A 12,694-nucleotide genomic window follows, 5' to 3' on the forward strand; every position below is an offset into this window, starting at 1 on the left:
CAATCATTATCATCTCAAAACTCTGTGCCACATGTGAATAACGTGTATTTAAATTACAAGTTATATTGTTCAGCCATGTTGGATGATGTACCAATTTACAGATCAGCTACCAGAAATGTACCACACAAAAATGCATGGGTCAAAAGATCTACTAAGCCTATATCTGTGATTGGCGCGCACCTCGCTAGTGCTGTGGATGAGATGATACGAAAACAATGAAGCGACACCCCAAAAATGGCCGTAAGTCACACAAGTTCATCTCCTCGCATGAACAAAATATTGAATTAAATGGTAGATCGAAAAATTACATATGACTACAATTTATTTTCTTTATACTTTTATTCATATAAATATATTAATGCCTTTAGGTATAGGCCTACATATCCATTGAAAAATGCATCTGGCTACAGCCATTTTCAGATGTCAGGATTTGTTTGGAAAGGCTGTTCACTTAGTGTGTGTTCGTGCTATGTGTGCATGGTTGAATTCCACTACACACTGGCAAGTTGAAAACATGCGTATTGTTGTATTGGCCTATAATAAAAGGAATCTTATAAAAAATAAGTGAACATGCTTGATGCAGGAGGACAATGTTATGATCTACAGATGGAGAAAATGCTTTGTTCCAAATCTGGTGCAATGCATCAGCCAGCTAGGTCTGTATGTTATGTTGTTGTGGTGAAGCTTTTGTGACGTCACTGTGGAATTCACACACACACACACACACACACACACACACACACACACACACACACACACACACACTTTCTTTGGATGTGTTTGTGTTGGTCATTCGGTGACTTAACCCTTTACACCCCAATGGAGCCAACCAGGCGAAGGCAGGTCAATGGCAGACTGAACAATGTTCATGTGTGTATTTTCTGTAATTCAGGGCTCATCTGTAAAAGACACCTTGGTCTTAGTATGACTCCCTGATAAAATAAAGGTTAAATAAAATAAAATAACAACAGACTCACAGTGGGTTCCGCTGACGAGCTCTCTCTGTCCGCTGACGAGCTCTCTCTGTAATAACAACAGATTAGTCGATATGATTCTGACAGCACAAAGTTATAGAGTGTTTAAGATGATCATAATACACACACTCACTATTGTGTATTTATTATTACTTTTATTATTACTTTTCTATTATTTCTCTATTTTCTTTCTCTCTGCATTGTTGGGAAGGGCCCGTGAGCATTTCACTGTTAATCTACACCTGTTGTTTACGAAGCATGTGACGAATACAATGTGATTTGATTTGACTCTTGTGGTGGTGTGAGTATGTGAGCGCCTACAGTAGGTCTGGGGGTAGAGGATAAGCATGAGATTATTTACAATCACTAAACTCACTGTTTTATGCCAATTAATACATTATATCAGCAGGCTTGAATGAAACAATGTGTGGATATTTCATATTTAATGTTTATTTTTCTCTGAACGAGAGCTTGTTTGTTGGAAGGTTTGATATATTTGGTGGCGAGTGTGTGTGTGTTCCAGGTAAGTTAAGTTACATCAGGAAATAGGTTATATTTGGTTAAGAAAGCGAGTGAGGTACACATATACACACACACACGATATGCACCTGCTCATGTGGTAACCTGATTTATAAGTCATGAGCTGAGTTTCCATGGTAACGGTAACAGAGTGATAGCCCTTTACAGGCATTGTTACAGAGCGATAGCCCTTTACAGGCATTGTTACAGAGCGATAGTGTAACGATCCCGGCAGTCTGAGTCGGGTCCTGTCTGTGGACTAGTTTTTCTGTTCGTGATCTCCAGTTTCCCGAGGGTTCTGGAACGCTCCGGGGAGCTCTCTTGATTTCCGCACCTGCATCCCATCAGCAATCTGCACACCTGGTCCTGATCATCACCCTTCTTAGGCTCTGGCCTAACATCCATTCCCTGCCGGATCGTTAGCCATGAACAGTAGGTTTACCAGAGTATCAGTCTTAGAGCTTCTAGCGTTAGTTTTGTTGTTTTGCACCTTGTTGGTTTGTTGTTTACTTACCTCCGTTTTGTTCCATCTGCAGTCACTCGTCCGGAACCTTCATCCAACCTCTGCCTGGTGGTCGGCGGCTGCCGAGCCATGATTGGATCAACCACTGCCCCCCAACAACTAATCAACGCCGCCCGCTCTGTTCCCTGGATTATTCAGCATCACTCTTGAATTTGTAAATAAACACTCACCTTCGTTTCAACTTACCTTGTCCTGGTCTGCTTCTGGGTTCTGGCTTTGTAACTCGTGACAGAACGATCCGGCCAGTAATGAACCCAGCGGACCTGGACTCTGTTCGCCATGCCATTACCCATCAGGAGAAGATGTTGGGCCATCATAGCACGGAGCTACAGGAGATCGCGTTGGCAGTTCGGAACCTTTCTACCGGTCTGACGGAGGTCCAGAACCAGCGCAAGTTTCCGGTGGAGGATCCACTCCCGGTTTCACCCATCTCGCCTGCCGCGTCTGAAGCGGTGTCCTTCCGTGAGCCCAAGGTTCCGACGCCGGATAAATATGAGGGGAGCTGGGAAGATGCCGTTCTTTCCTTATGCAGTGTGGGTTAGTGTTCGATCTACAGCCCTACTCTTATGCCACAGACAAGGCTAGGATAGCCTTTGTGATTGAGTTGCTGCGTGGTCGAGCGCTGGAGTGGGCTTCAGCCGTTTGGGAACGACAAGACCCCTGCATGGCTTCATACCAGGGGTTCACGGCCGAGATGAGGAAGCTCTTCGACCATTCTGTCCGAGGGAGGGACGCAGCTAGGCGCCTGTTTTCGCTCCACCAAGGAACTCGCAGCGTGGCCGACTTCGTGATCGAGTTCAAGACGTTGGCTGTGGAGAGTGGGTGGAATGAGGAGTCTCTGCAAGCGGCCTTTTACCAGGGTCTGTCGGAGCAGCTCAAGGATGAGCTGATCTCCTATCCGGAGCCTAGTGACCTGGACAGCTTGGTAGCCTTGTCTATTCGGGTGGATAATCGAGTCCGAGAGCGAAGGAGGGAGAAGCAATGGGGTCCGTCCAGTCGATCAGCTTCTCAGTTCCCAGTCGGGTCGGGTGGTGGACCAGAACACGTCGATCATTCTCCACCACAAAGGATTAGTGGAGAGGTCCTCTCTCCCGATTCTGAACCCATGCAAGTGGGGGCGGCACGGGTTAACCAAGGAGGAGCGTCAACATAGACGTAAGACCAACTGCTGCCTCTACTGTGGTAGCTCGGGACATTACATCTCCACTTGTTCCCGGCGGTCGTCAAACTGCCCGGCTCGCTAAAGTTGGGAGGACTTTTAGCGAGCCAGTTTCAACCTCTCAGTACCTCTGTCAGACCCCGTTTCCCGGCTACCCTTGTGAACAGGAATCAGAGCTTAGCGATTAACGCTTTATCGATTCAGGTGCCGATGGAAGCTTTCTTGATGCCGAGTTGGTGGAACAGCTGGGGCTTTCCAAGGAGCAATTGCCGGAAGCCATTGAAGCGACCACTCTGAACGGCAGTAGTCTGGCACGTATCACGATGAGGACTGAACCGGTTAAGATGCTGTTGTCGGGGGAATCATTCGGAGATGATTTCATTCTTCATTCTGCCGTCTTCCCATGTTCCTCTGGTCCTTGGATACCCCTGGCTGAAGGAACACAATCCCACGTTCGATTGGGTGACGGGCAAGGTAACGAGTTGGAGCCTTGATTGTCATGCTAACTGTCTCAAGACTGCCTGTCCCCATTCGGTTCCCAGTCAGGTGATTGAGGCTAAACCCCCAGATTTGTCCCTGGTTCCCGAGACATATCACGATTTGGGGGAAGTGTTCAGTAAGCAGAAGGCTCTGTCACTCCCTCCCCACCGACCATATGATTGTGCCATCAACCTGTTCCCTGGAGCTGTCTACCCCAAGGGAAGGTTATACAGTATCTCCGCCCTGAACGTGAGGCTTTGGAGACCTACATCAAGGAGTCCCTAGCTGCTGGTCTCGTTCGTCCCTCGTCATCACCCCTGGGGGCAGGATTCTTCTTTGTGGGTAAGAAGGATGGCTCTCTTCGACCGTGTATTGATTATCGGGGGTTGAATGACATCACGGTCAAGAACAAGTATCCCCTGCCCTTGATGAGTTCTGCCTTCGACTCCTTACAGGGTGCTACGGTGTTCACCAAGCTAGACCTACGCAACGCGTATCACATGGTCCGGATCAGAGAGGGAGACGAGTGGTTGACGGGTTTCAATACACCGATGGGTCACTTCGAGTATCAGGTGATGCCGTTTGGACTGACCAATGCTCCAGCGGTATTCCAGAGTATGGTGAACGACGTCCTGAGAGATATGATCGGTCTCTTTGTGTTTGTTTACCTGGATGACATTCTGATCTTCTCGAAGGAACCTTCCGACCACGTCCAGCATGTCCGGCAGGTTCTGCAGCGATTGTTGGAGAATCGCCTGTTCGTGAAGGCCGAGAAGTGCGAGTTTCACGCCCACACGACATCCTTTCTCGGGTACATCATCTCCAGGGGAGAGATTAGGATGGACCAGGAGAAGGTTAGAGCGGTTCTGGAATGGGCCCAGCCCGGTACGAGATTGCAGCTCCAGAGATTTTTGGGGTTTGCGAATTTCTACCGCAGATTCATCCGGGATTACAGCCGTGTGGCCGCTCCGTTAACTGCCTTGACTTCCAGTATCAGGAGCTTCAAGTGGAATCCCGGAGGCGGATCGAGCGTTTCTGGATTTGAAGAGGCGATTCACCAACGCACCGATTCTCTCTCAACCGGACACGGCCCGTCAGTTCGTCGTTGAAGTGGACGCGTCTGATGTGGGAGTTGGCGCCATCCTGTCGCAGCGATGCTCCACGGACAGTAAACTCCATCCCTGCGCCTACTACTCTGTCGCCTTTCGCCTGCGGAGAGGAATTACGATGTGGGTAACCGGGAGCTTCTCGCGGTGAAACTTGCCTTGGAGGAGTGGCGCCACTGGTTGGAGGGGGCGGAGCAACCGTTTATTGTCTGGACTGACCACAAGAATCTTGCTTACGTGCAATCGGCTAGACGTCTCAACTCCCCGTCAGGCCAGGTGGTCGTTGTTTTTCGGACGATTCAATTTTTTCCCTGACGTTCCGACCTGGATCTAAGAACGGCAAGGCGGACGCCTTGTCTCGGATGTTCTCCAAGACGGAGGAGGGTGGGTCCAAGACCGAGACTATTCTCCCCCGGAACTGCGTCGTGGGAGCTGTTAGGTGGAAGATTGAGGAGGAGGTGATGGCGGCTCTTCGGACGCAGCCCGGTCCCGGTAACGGTCCACCCGGTCGGTTGTTTGTGCCTGAGTCGGTTCGTCCTGCGGTCCTCAAATGGTCCCACGCCAGCAAGATGGCTTGTCACCCTGGCGTGGCTCGGACGATGGCGTTTCTTCGCAGACGTTTTTGGTGGCCTGCCATGGCCGAGGATACTCGGGGTTATGTTGCTGCCTGTCCAGTGTGTGCGCAGAATAAGGGTACCAATCGGCCCAGCTCTGGACTACTTCACCCCCTTCCTATTCCCCGGCGACCATGGTCGCATCTGGCCCTGGACTTTGTCACTGGGTTGCCCGCTTCTGAGGGAAACACGGTCGTTCTGACTATCGTGGACAGATTCAGCAAGTTCGCCCACTTTGTGCCAATTGCCAAGCTTCCTCTGCCTCGGAGACGTCCGAGATCCTGGTTAGGGAGGTTTTCAGGGTCCACGGGTTGCCCAGTGATATCGTTTCCGACCGTGGCCCTCAGTTTACCTCTGCTGTCTGGAAGTCCTTCTGTTTGGCCATTGGAGCTACAGTCAGTCTCACATCTGGTTTTCACCCCCCAATCTAATGGTCAGGCGGAGAGAGCCAACCAGAAGATGGAATCCACGCTACGCTGCCTGGCCTCTTCCAACCCCACCTCCTGGGTCTCTCAGTTGCCTTGGGTTGAGTATGCCCACAATACTCTCCCTACATCTGCCACTGGGATGTCTCCCTTCCAGTGCCTGTATGGCTACCAACCTCCCTTGTTCCCTTCTCAGGAGAAGGAGCTCTCAGTGCCTTCTGTTCAGGCCCATATTCGCCGTTGCCACCGGACCTGGCATCGGGCCAGAAAGGCACTCCTTAGAGTTTCGGACCGGTATCAGCTCCAGGCGAATCGTCGCCGGATCCCCGCTCCCACCTATACCATCGGAGATAGGGTCTGGTTGGCCACACGGGATCTTCCTTTACGGACTGAGTCTAGGGAAGTTGTTGCCGAAGTTCATTGGTCCGTTTGTGGTGGAGAAGGTGATCAATCCGGTGGCAGTTCGACTCAAACTCCCGAGGACGCTCAGAGTCCATCCCACCTTTCATGTCTCCTGCCTCAAGCCTGTTTTCCTCAGTCCTCTGTTGCCTCCTCCGCCTCCTCCTCCTCCTCCTCGGATGATCGGAGGTGGTCCTGCCCTACACGGTGCGACGCATTATGGATTCCAGACGGCGGGGCGGGGTTTCCAGTATCTCGTGGACTGGGAGGGGCATGGTCCGGAAGAGAGGAGTTGGATTCCGCGGCGACAGATCCTAGATGCTGACCTCATCCGTGACTTCACCGCCTCCATCCTGGCGCTCCGGGAGTCCGCCCGGTGGCGTTTCGTCGGAGGGGGGGTACTGTAACGATCCCGGCAGTCTGAGTCGGGTCCTGTCTGTGGACTAGTTTTTCTGTTCGTGATCTCCAGTTTCCCGAGGGTTCTGGAACGCTCCGGGGAGCTCTCTTGATTTCCGCACCTGCATCCCATCAGCAATCTGCACACCTGGTCCTGATCATCACCCTTCTTAGGCTCTGGCCTAACATCCATTCCCTGCCGGATCGTTAGCCATGAACAGTAGGTTTACCAGAGTATCAGTCTTAGAGCTTCTAGCGTTAGTTTTGTTGTTTTGCACCTTGTTGGTTTGTTGTTTACTTACCTCCGTTTTGTTCCATCTGCAGTCACTCGTCCGGAACCTTCATCCAACCTCTGCCTGGTGGTCGGCGGCTGCCGAGCCATTGATTGGATCAACCACTGCCCCCCAACAACTAATCAACGCCGCCCGCTCTGTTCCCTGGATTATTCAGCATCACTCTTGAATTTGTAAATAAACACTCACCTTCGTTTCAACTTACCTTGTCCTGGTCTGCTTCTGGGTTCTGGCTTTGTAACTCGTGACAGATAGCCCTTTACAGGCATTGTTACAGAGCGATAGCCTTTACAGGCATTGTTACAGAGCGATAGCCTTTACAGGCATTGTTACAGAGCGATTGCCCTTTACAGGCATTGTTACAGAGCGATAGCCTTTACAGGCATTGTTACAGAGCGATAGCCCTTTACAGGCATTGTTACAGAGCGATAGCCCTTTACAGGCATTGTTACAGAGCGATAGCCTTTACAGGCATTGTTACAGAGCGATAGCCCTTTACAGGCATTGTTACAGAGCGATAGCCCTTTACAGGCATTGTTACAGAGCGATAGCCTTTACAGGCATTGTTACAGAGCGATAGCCCTTTACAGGCATTGTTACAGAGCGATAGCCCTTTACAGGCATTGTTACAGAGCGATAGCCTTTACAGGCATTGTTACAGAGCGATAGCCCTTTACAGGCATTGTTACAGAGCAATAGCCCTTTACAGGCATTCTTACAGAGCGATAGCCCTTTACAGGCATTCTTACAGAGCGATAGCCCTTTACAGGCATTGTTACAGAGCGATAGCCCTTTACAGGCATTGTTACAGAGCGATAGCCCTTTACAGGCATTGTTACAGAGCGATAGCCCTTTACAGGCATTGTTACAGAGCGATAGCCCTTTACAGGCATTGTTATAGAGGAAGAGGAAGATGGAATAAGTACAGTAGAGTGAACAGAAATGCACACACTCTTTTTCTCTTCCCATCCACACACAAAGAGCCCGAAAGAAAATTACAGTTAATGTTGTATAAACAGGATTATAAACTGGGTGGTTCAAGCCCTAAATGCTGATTGGCTGACAGCAGTGGTATATCAGCCCGTATACCACGGGTATGACAAAACATTTATTTTTACTCTACTAATTATGTTGGTAACCAGTTTATAATAGCAATAACTCACCTCAAGGGTTTGTGGTATATGGCCAATATACCACTGCTAAGGGCTGTTCTTATACATGACGCAACGCGGAGTGCCTGGATACAGCCCTTTGCCGTGTTATATTGGCCATATACCACAAACCCCAGAGGTGACTTATTACATTTGACTTATTACATTTATTTTTAGTCAGTTTATAATAGCAATAAGTCACCTCAGGGATTTGTGGTATATTTGTATTTAATAGGGATCCCCATTAGCTGCTGCCAAAGCAGCTGCTACTCTTCCTGGGGTCCAAATACATTAAGGCATTTAAATCACACATAAAACAAAATATAAAACAGTACATCATATAACATTATTACACCACTACATATCTACAGGCACTCCTCGTTGCGTCGTGCTTTAGAACAGCCCCTAGCCGTGGTATATTGGCCATATACCACACCCCCTTGGGCCTTATTGCTTAAATAACCCATTCCCTATAGAAATTGAGTTCATTAATGGAGAGCGAGGGAGAGAGAGAGAATAGACTACTGCATACTGCCATGTAATGAGAGCCAGAGCCAGGGCATTCCAAGAGCATCAAATGTCTGCCGGTCTATAAGAAAGGCAGAGAGTGAAAGGTGGCAGACATTTTGAAAAGCAGTTACAGTGAGCCAGTGGATAAGGAACGTGGGGTCATCAGTATCTGGCCATGCTAAAGAGGAAGATCAAAGTACAATGCATTCAAACCAACATAATTTCATCCATTAACTTTTACCCCAACCCATTACACTTAACCCTAAACAAATCTACTTGCTCAATAGTTCTGTTGATATAATAGTTTATCCTTTCTAGTAGATGCACAAAGCAATGAACTGAACAACAGTTGAGGTCTTATGTGAATCCACTAATTTCTTATTTCACATAGCTATTAGTCATGTGTTATAGACACAGGTTTACAAACTTAAAGACATGTTACATCAGAAAGGGGGCATAATGACCCCAAAGTACAGATGCCTGAAACCTGATCTACCTTGGAGTATCATGTCTAGCCCAGACTTTAATGTTGATGAGAGCAAGGGTTTACAGGGGATGACTCTCTAGCCCAACTCCTTGATGAGTGCAAGAGATTGAGCCATGGTCAAGCTGATATCTTTGAATGAACCATGGCGCCATCTAAAGCCACATGCTCGCAAGGACATGAAGGAAGGCGATTCAAATGCACGTTAACAATTTTGTCCTTCCTCAGGTCCCATCCATGTAGAAAAATCTGTCTGGAAGTTGCTCGTATTCACAGACCTAGGATCAGATTATCCACCCCGAATTCCAACCTTAACCAGGAGGGGTATTCCTTACTCGGTATGACATCATCCACTGATCATTGTTTGTAGAGCTGTCAGTTCCATCACCGACCTAGTACTGTAACTCCATACGAATTGGAGTTCATTTAAAGCATTATATCAAGTAAGTGTAATTATACTAGCTACTTTCATGTTTTAGTAGTTTAAAACCGTGATACGCGATTTGATCATGTCTGAGTCGGTCACCGTGTACTTAACAGGATAGCTAGCTACTTGTATTGTTGGCACTTTGGCTGTCACTGTCAGGCTTATCGCCGGCTGGCTAGCTAGCTAGCTAACGCCCTTGCCTTGCAAGAATAGCTAGGAGATTATTGTCAAAACTAAATCTACCATGTGGATAATTAGATTACCATTGTACAATGAAGCGAGTTTAAATGAAGGGTTGCGGCTTTCTCTCTCCAGTCAACGTGTGCTCCGTTTGCTGGCTAGTTTGGCATCGAGCACATAGTCTCTAAAAAGAAGCACATAGTCTCTAAAAAGAAGATCGAGCAGGACACAGATGACGTTGACTGCCAGGACGCAGATGACGTTGACTGTTGGCCAGCGGGCGAGCGTCCATCACAGAATCAGATGAAACTGGGATGTGACCAATCAGTGGAAAGAGTACCCAATTGTCATACTTGAGTAAAAGTATAGATACCTTAATAGAAAGTCACTCAAGTAAAAGTGAAAGTCCGCCAGTAAAATACTACTTGTGTAAAAGTCTAAAAGTATTTGGTTTTAAATATACTTAAGTATCAAAAGTAAATGTAATTGCTAAAATAAAAGTATAAATAATTTAAAATTCCTTATATTAAGCAAAGCAGACGGCACCATTTTCTTGTTTTTAAAATATATGGATAGCCAGGGGCACACTCCAACATTATTTACAAAAGATGCATTTGTGTTTAGTGAGTCTGCCAGGCCAGAAGGGATGACCACGTTTTCTCTTGATAAGTGCTTGAATTTGACAGTTTTCCTGTCCTGCTAAGCATTCAAAATGTAACGAGTCGTTTTGGTTGTCTGGGAAAATGTATGGAGTAAAAAGTACAATATTTTCTTTAGGAATGTAGTGAAGTAAAAGTAAAAGTAGTCGAAAAATATAAATAGTAAAGTAAAGTACAGATACCCCAAAAAACTACTTAAGTAGAACTGTAAAGTATTTTTACTTAAGTACTTTACACCACTGCCAATCAACCCGTTTGACCTTTCCAATCAACCATCAAATTAATTTGGTGTTAATAACAAACCTTTTGGTTAATGTTGTAATCTCATGATTTTATCTCCTGCATGAATCAACGGACAAAAAGTAGGCCTAAGTTTTCTATCTCGTCCCGCCCATGATAAGATCTGATCCGAATTGGTTTTGATCAAAATATAATAACATAGACCTTTTTGATCGGGACTCTCAGTTCTATTACATTACACGTAAGAGTCATTGGACGAAGGTGTCTTCTGTACAGGGGGAGTTTTGTTGAGATCCCCAACGCTTGGTCTGAACAGGGGCCCAAAGCGAGATTTGGTTAATTTACCAATCAAAATGTTTTATCTGACATGGCTAATTGAGTGACTGTCAGTGACTGACATAACAATATAAAAATTGCTGATGTGCAACCAAATTTCGAACTTGCACCTTGTGTATTCTACTATTCTAACTCTCAAAAATAAATTGGGACCCCTGACTGAGTTCCCCCAAAAATTATTAAAATGTTGCAGTTTTTGTAAAGTTTTCTGCAATTCTACACATTCTGCCATAGGGCGGAAATAACATTTTAAACACATTTCATTAAATTCTACTCATCTTGCCATGGGGCAGATATCATTTTTTCCCCAGTTTTACAGCTAATTTCCTGCAATTCTACCCATTTTGCCATGACTTATGCCATGTTAATGATATCTGAGTGAGAGTGACTAACAAAATAAATTGGGGCCCCTTGGGCACGTGCCCTGCATGACCGATCAGTATTCGGCCATGATAACTACAAGTTTAGATAGCTGGCTAGACTAATTTACCAATCTATAAATTGTTAGCAGATCTGGCTAATTGAGTGACTGTCAGTGACTGACATAACAAGATAAAAATTGCTGATGCACAACCAAATTTCGAACTTCCACCTTGTGTATTCAACTATTTTAACTCTCAACAGTAAATTGAGACCCCGACTGAGTATCTACAGTTGAAGTCGGAAGTTTACATGCACTTAGGTTGGAGTCATTAAAACTCGTTTTTCAACAACTCCACAAATTTCTTGTTAACAAACAATAGTTTTGTGCATGACACAAGTAATCTTTCCAACAATTGTTTACAGACAGATTATTTCACTTATAATTCACTGTATCACAATTCCTGTGGGTCAGAAGTTTACATACACTAAGTTGACTGTGCCTTTAAACAGCTTGGAAAATTCCAGAAAATGATGTCATGGCTTTAGAAGCTTCTGATAGGCTAATTGACATCATTTGAGTCAATTGGAGGTGTACCTGTGGATGTATTTCAAGGCCTACCTTCAAACTCAGTGCCTCTTTGCTTGACATCATGGGAAAATCAAAATAAATCAGCCAAGACCTCAGAAAACAAATTGTAAACCTCCACAAGTCTGGTTCATCCTTGGGAGCAATTTCCAAATGCCTGAAGGTACCACGTTCATATGTACAAACAATAGTACGCAAGTATAAACACCATGATACCACGCAGCCGTCATACCACTCAGGAAGGAGACGGGTTCTGTCTCCTAGAGATTAACATACTTTGGTGCGAAAAGTGCAAATCAATCCCAGAACAACAGCAAAGGACCTTGTGAAGATGCTGGAGGAAACAGGTACAAAAGTATCTATATCCATAGTAAAATGAGTCCTATATCGACATAACCTGAAAGGCCGCTCAGCAAGGAAGAAGCCACTGCTCCAAAACCGCCATAAAAAAGCCAGACTACGGTTTGCAACTGCACATGGGGACAGAGAAATGTCCTCTGGTCTGATGAAACAAAAATAGAACTGTTTGGCCATAATGACCATCGTTATGTTTGGAGGAAAAAGGAGGAGCTTGCAAGCCAAAGAACACCATCCCAACCGTGAAGCACAGGGGTGGCAGCATCATGCTGTAGGGGTGCTTTGCTGCAGGAGGGACTGGTGCACTTCACAAAATAGATGGCATCATGAGGAAGGAAAATTATGTGGATATATTGAAGCAACATCTCAAGACATCAGTTAGGATGTTAAAGCTTAGTCGCAAATGGTTCTTCCAAATGGACAATGACCCCAAGCATACTTCCAAAGTTGTGGCAAAATGGCTTAAGGACAACAAAGTCAAGGTATTGGAGTGGCCATCACAAAGCCTTGACC

General features: G+C 46.3%; 1 protein-coding gene across 9 annotated transcripts in view; it reads left to right on the top strand.

Moving 5' to 3' along the window:
- The first annotated feature begins 169 nt into the window (after window positions 1-169).
- LOC121535528 (dynein, cytoplasmic 1, intermediate chain 2a) overlaps window positions 170-12,694 on the top strand; it is a 22,855-nt gene continuing 10,330 nt past the window's right edge. For 7 of the 9 annotated variants that reach the window (XM_041842675.2, XM_041842679.2, XM_041842683.2 and 4 more), the window contains exon 1: window positions 9,378-9,476. The gene's annotated coding sequence lies outside the window, so the exon portion shown is untranslated. The other 2 variants (XM_041842676.2, XM_041842677.2) reach the window with 2 other exon arrangements.

Source organism: Coregonus clupeaformis, chromosome 21 (genome assembly GCF_020615455.1).
Source record: "Coregonus clupeaformis isolate EN_2021a chromosome 21, ASM2061545v1, whole genome shotgun sequence".
NCBI classification, from domain to species: Eukaryota; Metazoa; Chordata; class Actinopteri; order Salmoniformes; family Salmonidae; genus Coregonus; species Coregonus clupeaformis.